Genomic DNA, 10,411 nt, shown 5'->3' on the forward strand with positions numbered 1-10,411 from the left:
TGGACCCAAGGAAGAGAAGCCCTTGAGGAATTCCACCATGATTTCAACAATTTCCATCCCACCATCAACCTCAGCCTGGACCAGTCCACACAAGAGATCCACTTCCTGGACACTATGGTGCTAATAAGCGATGGTCACATAAACACCACCCTGTACCGGAAACCTACTGACCGCTATTCCTACCTACATGCCTCCAGCTTTCATCCAGATCACACCACACGATCCATTGTCTACAGCCAAGCTCTACGATACAACCGCATTTGCTCCAATCCCTCAGACAGAGACAAAGACCTACAAGTTCTCTATTCTTAAAACTACAATACCCACCTGTTGAAGTGAAGAAACAGATTGACAGAGCCAGAAGAGTACCCAGAAGTCACCTACTACAGGACAGGCCCAACAAAGAAAATAACAGAACGCCACTAGCCATCACCTTCAGCCGCCAACTAAAACCTATCCAATGCATCATCAAGGATCTACAACCTATCCTGAAGGACCACTCATCGCTCTCACAGATCTTGGGAGACAGGCCAGTCCTTGCTTACAGACAGCCCCCCAACCTGAAGCAAATACTCACCAGCAACCACACACCACACAACAGAACCACTAACCCAGGAACCAATCTTTGCAACAAATCCCATTGCCAACTGTGTCCACATATCTATTCAGGGGACACCATCATAGGGCCTAATCACATCAGCCACACTATCAGAGGCTCGTTCACCTGCACATCTACCAATGTGATATATGCCATCATGTGCCAGCAATGCCCCTCTGCCATGTACATTGGTCAAACTGGACAGTCTCTACGTAAAAGAATAAATGGACACAAATCAGACGTCAAGAATTATAACATTCAAAAACCAGTTGGAGAACACTTCAATCTCTTTGGTCACTCGATTACAGACCTAAAAGTTGCAATTCTTCAACAAAAAAACTTCAAAAACAGACTCCAACGAGAGACTGCTGAATTGGAATTAATTTGCAAACTGGATACAATTAACTTAGGCTTGAATAGAGACTGGAAGTGGATGGGTCAATACACAAAGTAAAACTATTTCCCCATGTTTATTCCCCTCCCCCACCCCCACTGTTCTTCAGATGTTCTTGTCAACTGCTGGAGGTGGCCCACCTTGATTATCACTACAAAAGGTCCCCCGCTCTCCTGCTGGTAATAGCTCACCTTAAGTGATCACTCTCGTTACAGTGTGTATGGTAACACCCATTGTTTCATGTTCTCTGTGTATATAAATCTCCCCACTGTATTTTCCACTGAATGCGTCTGATGAAGTGAGCTGTAGCTCACGAAGGCTTATGCTCAAATAAATTTGTTAGTCTCTAAGGTGCCACAAGTACTCCTTCACCATGGGATATGTTCTCATATATGTGCAGCGGGGTATATTTTAGCCCTCCTTACATCAGTCCTTGCCTACTAGCATGAGTGTAGGTACTCTCAAAGGGCCCAATCTATAAACACATATTACTAGACACAGTATCTATCAGTATCAGTAATACCACTGATATTCCATTGGAATAAGCACTATGACTGCAGTATTATGCCCGAGGAAGTAGTGATGGTACCTTTTCATGGAGAACAGTGCCATCTTGTGGGCAGCTGTAGTTTACTCTATATCTGGCATATTCTAAACTCTACAGCAGGGGTGGGCAAACTTTTTGGCCGGAAGGCCACATCAGGGTTGTGAAACTGTATGGAGGGCCAGGTAGGGAAGGCTGTGCCTCCCCAGACAGCCTGGCCCCAGCCCCCTATCCGCCCCCTCCCACTTCCCGTCCCCTGACTGCCCCCCTCAGAACTCCCGACCCATCCAACCTCCCCTGCACCTTGTCCCTTGAGTGCCCCCCCCGACCCCTATCCACACCCCTGCCTCCTGGCAGGCCCACCGGGACCCCACCCCCTATCCAAACCCCCTGTTCCCCATCCCCTGACTGCCCCGACCCCTATCTACACCCCTAGCCCCTGACAAGCCCCGCCAGGACTCCCATGCCTATCCAACCCCCCCTGCTCCCCATCCCCTGACTGCCCCCCCAGAAAACCTCCGCCCCGTCCAACCACCCACTGCTCCCTGTCCCCTGACTGCCCCCCAGGAGCCCCTGCCCCCTGACCATGCTGCTCAGAGCAGCAAGAACTCGCAGCCCCGCTGGAGCCAGCCATGCTTCCCGCGCTGCCCGGGAGGAGCGGTGGGCCAGAGCACTGGCATCGCTGTGCGGGAGGGGCTGAGGGCTAGCCTTCCCAGCCGGGAGCACAAAGGCCGGGCAGGACGGTCCCATGGGCCATATGTGGCCTGCGGGCCGTAGTTTGCCTGCCTCTGCTCTACAGAGAGGATCCTTCATAATATTTTAATTACCTCTATTTACCTCATTAGCTCCCAGGTACTGAAAACCGGTTGTCTGAACTGCTCCAAGCAGAGTCTGAATCTTTAAAGATCAAAGTTAAAACATCTGTGAATGGAAAAGGCCTCTGAAATTTGTTCCTAGTCCTTAAACAATGAGAATATCTAAGCTCCACTCACTGAGAGTAAAATGCTTCATTTTCTCTTGCAAAGTGTTTTATTATGATGATGATACTCACTTTAAAAGACCAATCTGATTTTATTACAGTAAAATTAATAAAAGAGTTGAAAATAGGGACTAACGAAGTTCTATAAATAAAATCTATTGCAGAGAAATACTTTAACAAGATGAAAACAATTATTAGTTATTCAGTTAGGCCTGAATTCACCAAGGGACTTAAGTGTTGCAATGCTTAGCATTGTGATGCTTAACTTTTGGGCTCAGAGGAAATCACTACAAAGGCAATGGGATCCAGAAAGCCTGGGTTTGGCACCTAGGCTTGATACCTGGGCAGAGAAAGGTGGCTAAGAATGTGATCCGCAAAATCCAGCACATGAGATGATGGGGTGTTGCCTAAACTAGCCCATGGGAGAAGGTAGTGAGATGGGTGTGTCCTAAACCATGCTTCTTTCATAGAGTTCAATGCCTAAGTCTGAGGTGTCAGAAGGTACCTGGCTCTGCTTGCAATCCACAGCTGGGAACCCCTCTCCTTAGGAGAATGGCATAGGTGCCTGCTTTACTCCACAGAGAACAGGGGGGTCAAGAGGAAGAGGACACAGCATCCCTTATAACCTTTAGCCCAGTGGTAGGGTACTCACTTGGGATGGGGGAGACCCCAGTTCAGTTCCCTGCTGTGCCTGATAAAGGAGAAGGGATCTGAACAAGGGTTTCCTAGCTCTCAAATGAGCTCCCTAATCACTGGACGTTAGAGTGAGTCTCACTCTGTCTCTGGCCCAGTTACTATTTAAAGTGTAATGACTTCATCAGGTGAGAGAGACCCACATCACAATATCCTATAATCCAAAACCTTGGGTAAATATTTAAAAAATGCTTTAGTAATAAAGAATTGGAACTAGATCAAGCTAGTGCTGAATTTACTAAAGGAGGTCAGAAGGAGATGCCTAATCTTGGGGTTTGATTTTGAACACACACTGCTTTTACACCAGAGTGATTGCATTAACTTAAATGAAGAGTCTCCTGATATACACCAGTTCATGGGGAAGGGGGGGTGTGTGAGAAAACCTGGATTTATGTTGGAAATGGCCCACCTTGATTATCATACACATTGTAAGGAGAGTGGTCACTTTAGATAAGCTATTACCAGCAGGAGAGTGAGTTTGTGTGTGGGGGAGGGGAGGTGTGAGAAAACCTGGATTTGTGCTGGAAATGGCCCTACTTGATTACCATACACATTGTAAGGAGAGTGATCACTTTAGATAAGCTATTACCAGCAGGAGAGTGGGGTGGGAGGAGGTATTTTTTCATGCTTTCTGTGTATATAATAAGATCTTCTACACTTTCCACAGTATGCATCCGATGAAGTGAGCTGTAGCTCACGAAAGCTTATGCTCAAATAAATTGGTTAGTCTCTAAGGTGCCACAAGTACTCCTTTTCTTTTTGCGAATACAGACTAACACGGCTGTTACTCTGAGAACAGTTCATGTGGGAGCAGCAGTCAAGCCTGATGTGTTTATTTATATCACGGTAGGCTTTGATAAGTGTAGATAATGACAATGAAACACAAACATAGGAAGAAGGAGAGAAGGATCAATTCCCATGCCTTGCAATCACAGGAAATTGATCATGGGATATGAACTTTTCTGATCCTAAAGGATGACACTCAAGAGGAAGGGGGGGGGGGGGAAACCTGGACGTACCTGTTAATGGGCATTGCGAGAGGGTGGGGGTGGAAATGACTTCCTAACTTCAAATCTGGCAGACAATTTGTATATGTGAACATGAAATGCAGTAGTACATTTGCGTGCATATCTTTGGTGCCCAAGTAATTTTTTGTCTGGGTTTGTTTTTTAGTCCTCTAAAGGCAAATTTGGAAGAGCATTTCAGACATCGATGCGTCTTTGGGAAACAAGAGCCTCTGTATACTTAATCTCACTTTGATGGGCCACCATTAAGGGTCTTTAAGATATGAGACTCTCTACTGGAAGGGTGGATGCAGAGAGTAGCTAAAGGGGTATTGAGATGCTGAAGGGTATTGAGGTCTGGCCAGCCATCCTAAGGAATATGGAGCTACAGAGTTTCCAGGAGAGTCTGAAAGCCAAGCCTAGGTGTTGGTTCTATGCTGTCGGAATGGGAAGAAGCAGTTTCACTGCAACTCTATACAGAAGCAGAGGCTGCCAGACAGCTGCTCCCTGGGTATGGGGCTGGAGTGGCTCATTTGGAGTCTTTGGCCAAGGAGGCTGCCTGTTTGCTGGTTGCACCAACTGCTGCTGTTCAGGGAAATGGAAGTTTGAGTACATTTTTGTGAACTAACAGATTACAGCAAGGTTTACTGTGACTCCATGTCACCAATTTCTCATCCAAAAGTAAACTATCCTGTGAGTCATAGAATATCAGGGTTGGAAGGAACCTCAGGAGATCATCTAATCCAACCCCTTGCTCAAAGCAGGACCAACCCCCAATTTTTGCCCCAGATCCCAAATGGCCCCCTCAAGGATTGAACTCACAACCCTGGGTTTAGCAGGCCAATGCTCAAACCACCGAGCTATCCGTCCCCCTGAATGTCCCTGAATTTCAACTGCTGAGCAGCCAAAGGGGCAACTCTCAATTTAGTTTTCAGGAGCGACTAAGTGAGTTTGCAATAGAGAACCAGGAAATCGTATTGTTACTGAACAGGTTTCATGCTTTTTGCCTTTTATGGATGTCTGTTTGTAAAATACATACATTCAACTAATGTCATATTTTCAGAGTCAGTAGCTGAGTTTGAAAAGATCGATATAATAAAACAAAAATACAGTTAGACTTGGAATGAGAAGAGACACAAAAAGGTGTTTTAGTTTTTTTTAGAAATAACCTGGTTTTAAACTATTTCAGGGCATTCTTCCTGATCCAGCAAATGGATGGTACCTCTGATCAACAGAGGGCCCCAAACTGTAGGGTACCAATGGTTGGAAGAACAGGGCCTACTGAGGCCTCATAAGCCTGGGTGCTTATTCTGAACTGGAACAGTCATGAACTTGTGACCACCAAGGAATCCCCTTGTGGTGGGTGTTAGGATTGGGGTGACCCTAGTACATGTATTAGCCTGCATGTAGGTTCTTTTATTGCTTTTAATGCATTCTCTCTGTATTGCTCTTTACCATTAGAATAAAGGAGGCTTGCATAAGAAGTGCGGTTTGGGTAGCAATTACACTTGTTAGTCTCTAAAAAGCAAGCAAGCAGGTATGCTTGGGCAACCTGTCTGCGATGGGAAATACACAGTGAAGGCAGAGAACTGTGAAGCCTGGAAATACCCTGGTCAGAACAGAGAGAGAGAGATGTGCATGGCTCCACCCAAGAGAGGCAACAGCTGGGGAGATGGAAGCCTGAGACTGGGTGCTCTGGCTGGACCACTGAGGGGAACTACAGGTGCAGTTGCTCTGCCCTGTGACCTGTGAAATGGGAACAATGGGTCAATAGTTTAGACAAAGAAAGGCATGGAGAGATTATTAGTGAAGAAAACGAAGTAGGAAGGATTTATTCTCTCTCCTTCAGCATCTCCAGTCTCTTCTCTGGCCCTGCAGTTTTGATCGTGTTTTATTCTAACCTACCCTCAGCTCACTCCTGCTTCCTCATGACCTGCCCCAGCCACACACTCGCTGTTCCTCCCATCCCATCCCTCTCTATTCACAATCCTCACTTCCCTGTGCTGCTCCCCGCTCCACAGGACTGCAGGGTGAATGGAATCTAGTGAGCAGGGGAGGCAGAGCCAGCAGACATCTTTCAAGAGCTATAGCCCCTTGGCACCTTATTGTACCTCTCTGGGAAGAGGTAGGGATTCTCTCCCCCTCGCCCCACCTGGACACAGGGAATCATAGTGGTAGGAAGAAAGTAATGCTGAGCTTCTGGGTCTTGAAGCTAAGCCCACTGATAAGGGCTCAAGCCCCAGATCCACAAAGGGACTTAGGCATTGCAACAATGAGCGTTGCAATGCCTAATCTTTAAGTGCCCGGAAAAGTCACTGGAACAACAACAGGATCCACAAAGTCCAACTTAGGTGCCCAGGATCCCTTTACAATGAATGGGGAGAGACAGGCTCCTTAGAATGCCATCGACAAAAGCCAACATACCAGGCAGGGAGCCACCTAAGCTGGCCAATGGGAGACGCTGATGACAGGGATGCTGATGACAAATGCCTATCTTCCTCTGGTTGGTGGATCATGCTGAGGCTTACATGGGAGACAGGCATCCAGATGCAGACAGTGGGGTAGCAGCTCGCTTGCCCAGAGGCAGCGACTTGGGCACCATGGGAACTTTAACCCTGAAAACTGACATTGAGTGTTAGGTGCCTACACAGGGTCCACTGGGACTTTTGGGCATCACAGTGGAGCCCAAACGGAGACTTGCGCACCTATGTGCCTTTGTGCAGCTGGGCTTGTTTGTTTTCCTTTTCCAATAGGATAACTAGGGTTTTTATCACTAAATTGCTAAAATTGGCCTAGTCCTCAATTGTTGTTTGACAGACATAATGAAATCAGGTAAAGTCCCCTCTCTTCCCCTTAAGGCTTGCTTTAGGTCATTCCCTATTTCAACCTAATTTAGCTAATCTAATATTCAGGCTAAGAGGAGAGCCTAGCAGTAAATGCTTTGCTGAAGAAAATAGCCAGTATCAGCTGTTGCAGGCAAGACAAGTACAGCTTGTACACACGGACTGCTGTTTTCGCTTCAACATAAGTCACCGACTGTTTTCTTTAGCTAGGAGGGACTTCTGGATTTTTTTTAAAAAAGGGAGGAAGTAAGTATCAGTGAGGTTTAAAAATTGGGCAAGGGCAGTGTTAGGGGGCTTATTCCTTCACCCACTTACTTCCCTGGTCCTTCTCGCATGAACAGAGAGCAACAATACCCAAAGTCCAAAGGTGCAAACAATGCGATGTTTATTAGGGTGAACTTCCAGCAAGCATGATTCCAGTTTCCTTCCTTAGGGTCCCCCTTCCCAGCTCTGACACCACAGAGCCTTACACCTGTGTCCCTGTTCCCATTCCTGCCCTTAGCCAAACATGATTCCAATTTCCCTACCCCCATTCCCTGTTCCCATTTCCCCCGTTAGCAAAACATGATTCCAATTTCCTCACCCCCATTCCCATTCCCGCCCCCACATGCCCACCCACTCACTTCCTGATTGACTGCAGACTATATAGTAAAACTTGAATTCTGCTTAGCTATACCTTAACCAATCATTTTACTGAAATTTAACTAACCAATCCTAACATATTGTAACATGATTATGTAACCAATTATATCCCACCACCTTAATTAGTTTACACCCAGCAAAATTAATTATACAGCAGACAGGAACAATCACAGAACCAGACAGAGATTATACAGACAAACAATAGCAAAGTGGGAACTATAATGACAAAACAATACAGAAGTGAGGATTTCACATCCCAGCTATTGATAAGTGAGTTCTTGCCAGACAGGATGCTATCAAACTAAGTTTCCTTTTACATCTAGGCACTTCCCTTTCTCTGGAGGCGATAGGCATTATCTGGACAGGATTGTATTCCTAACAGCCCAATAGCACCTTATTTCAACGTGGCTAGGTTGGGATGTGAGGATGTGACCGTTCGCTTCCCAGCTTATGGCTGCCTCTGTTGCTTAACCAGAGATCTCAGCCTAAGAACAGGGCCTCCGACTGTCATAGTAAGAGAAGGACCTTACACCGGCAGACAGTGATTTTGATTCTTTCTTTTATACCTCTATAACTAGCTAAGTGATAAGAAAACACCTAAATTCTTAGAGTATAGGCCTTTACAGATAGGCCTGAATATCTATATCCTAACAGGCAGGTAGGGTAAAGATAAACAGGAGGGCAGAGTGCAAAAACTAGAGTGGACTCTCTCCCAAGATCTTAGTGCTGCAAGACCCCTTTACTCCAGTTGCAACTCTTATCGGTCTCTCTCAGACTTTTTATGAACTGGGTGAAACCTTGTTAGGGGTTGACTTAAAGCCTCATTGAGAGTGAAGGGTACGGATGCTCTCTTCAATTAACATACCTGTAAATTAATCACCAAGCTGCCACCTAAGACAAAAGTTTTGTAACCCCACCCAGGAGTTCTGGAGTGTGTGGGAGTAGAGGGGCTTTTGCTGATTATTGTTTTTGGGAAGGATGTTTATGTGAGCGAAGGCAGAACATAGAACCAGAGAAAGACAAGGCAGCCTGAAGAAATCCAAGCAGGATTCTGAGAGCACAGTAAGATTGTAGGAGAAACCTTAGAGAGCTTTTGGGTCTGGTGCTGGTTGAAGAGGCTTAGGGGCCTAGGCTATAACCGAAGAGGATATCCCCCATTTTTGGTTCCTCCTGCATTTGGTGATCAGGATTTTGTACATTCCCTGTATTTATTAAAAAAAACAAAACAAAAAACAAAACAAAAAAACACACCAGCCAGCCTTGTCAACAACTTCTTCCAGCTGGAACAGAATGCGGGCCCTGAATTTTACCTAGCTGCTTGGGTCAAAAAGGAACAACAGTACTAATACCTTCTTACATGATCTTCCCCCTCTCATCAGCCACTCCCTGCTGCTGACATCCGCCACTCCCTGCCTGCCACAGTTCTTTCCCCCTCTACCCTTCCCCCAGCTGAAGTTCCAGCAAGGTTCAGTCTGGACCAGGTTGAGTGAACCGAGACCCAGATCCGCAAAAAGGACCTAGGCACTTAAGTCCCCACGTTAGGTGCCTAAAACCAACAAAATATAGGCGCCATTGAGATTCTCAAAACAATTGCTTGGCTGAAGTCTAATCCTGTAGGCATCTAAAATCCCTCAGTGCCTAACCTTCCACCCTAAAAGTCCCCTAGGCACCTAAGTCTCTGCCTCTGGGCACATGCACCAAGTATTTGGACCGTTATTTCATGCCTACGCCCCAGTTGGATCCTCCAACCAGGGGAAAGATAGGCCAGACAATATCTATCTCACTTGCTGGAGCTTGATCCAGTAGACCTCGCAGATCAGGCCCCTTACAACATCTGGTCGAGGGAGGAGCCGCCTCCCTCAACTTTAGCCCAGAAGTAATCCCCTCCTCTGCAAGATGGGGAGAAAATGTGGGAGATCCCTATTCAAATCCTCTCAGGAGGGTGCTCTAAGCACTGGGTTATAAACTATTCTGAGGTGGGGCTCTCTCAATTTCTCCTGTTGAAGCTGTTCTGTCTTGGATAAATGCTTAAAATAGTCATTGTGCCAGAAACGGACCACAAGAATGACTCTGTCAGGTGGTGGCTTGAGCACCCAAGTGGGAGACCCAGAATCCAGTTCCCCCGCTTCAATGACTCTTCAATCAGTTATACAAAGTGAAACATCTTCACCAGGAGAGACCCACCTCAGACTATCCCATAGCCCAGTGGTAAATTTATTAATTCACTGAAAAACAAAAAGGTTTTGTGGGTGAAAAAAACCCAAAAAATTACCCCTCCCCCCGAGCCCAACTTCCAGTGAAATACCAGGGAGATAAAATTAGCACATTTCAAAATCCCTTAAAAATTCACTAGTAGTAACAGTTACATCACATCTCAAGCTATTTAAGGTATTTCTACTTCTGCAATGCTCCTAAGCCCTAGTCCTGCAAACACTCATGCATGCGAGTAGTCTCATTGACTGCCATTGGATTACTCATATGCGTAAGGGCTTGGTGGAGTGAGGTCTTATTCTCATTGCCCTGAACTTTGTGTAGTCATTTACTTCAGTGCAAAATGAGTGTAAAATGGTACTATTCTGATTTGGTAGTTTTACACCCATTCTACACTGGTGCATGGGTAATGGAGAATCAGACATATGGTCCATCCAGAACAGGGCAAGACACCCTGGCAGAAGCAGTATGGAAAAGCATGCACTGCATAGGCTATACCTATA

Source organism: Chelonia mydas, chromosome 1, assembly GCF_015237465.2.
Source record: "Chelonia mydas isolate rCheMyd1 chromosome 1, rCheMyd1.pri.v2, whole genome shotgun sequence".
In the NCBI taxonomy this organism is placed as follows: domain Eukaryota; kingdom Metazoa; phylum Chordata; order Testudines; family Cheloniidae; genus Chelonia; species Chelonia mydas.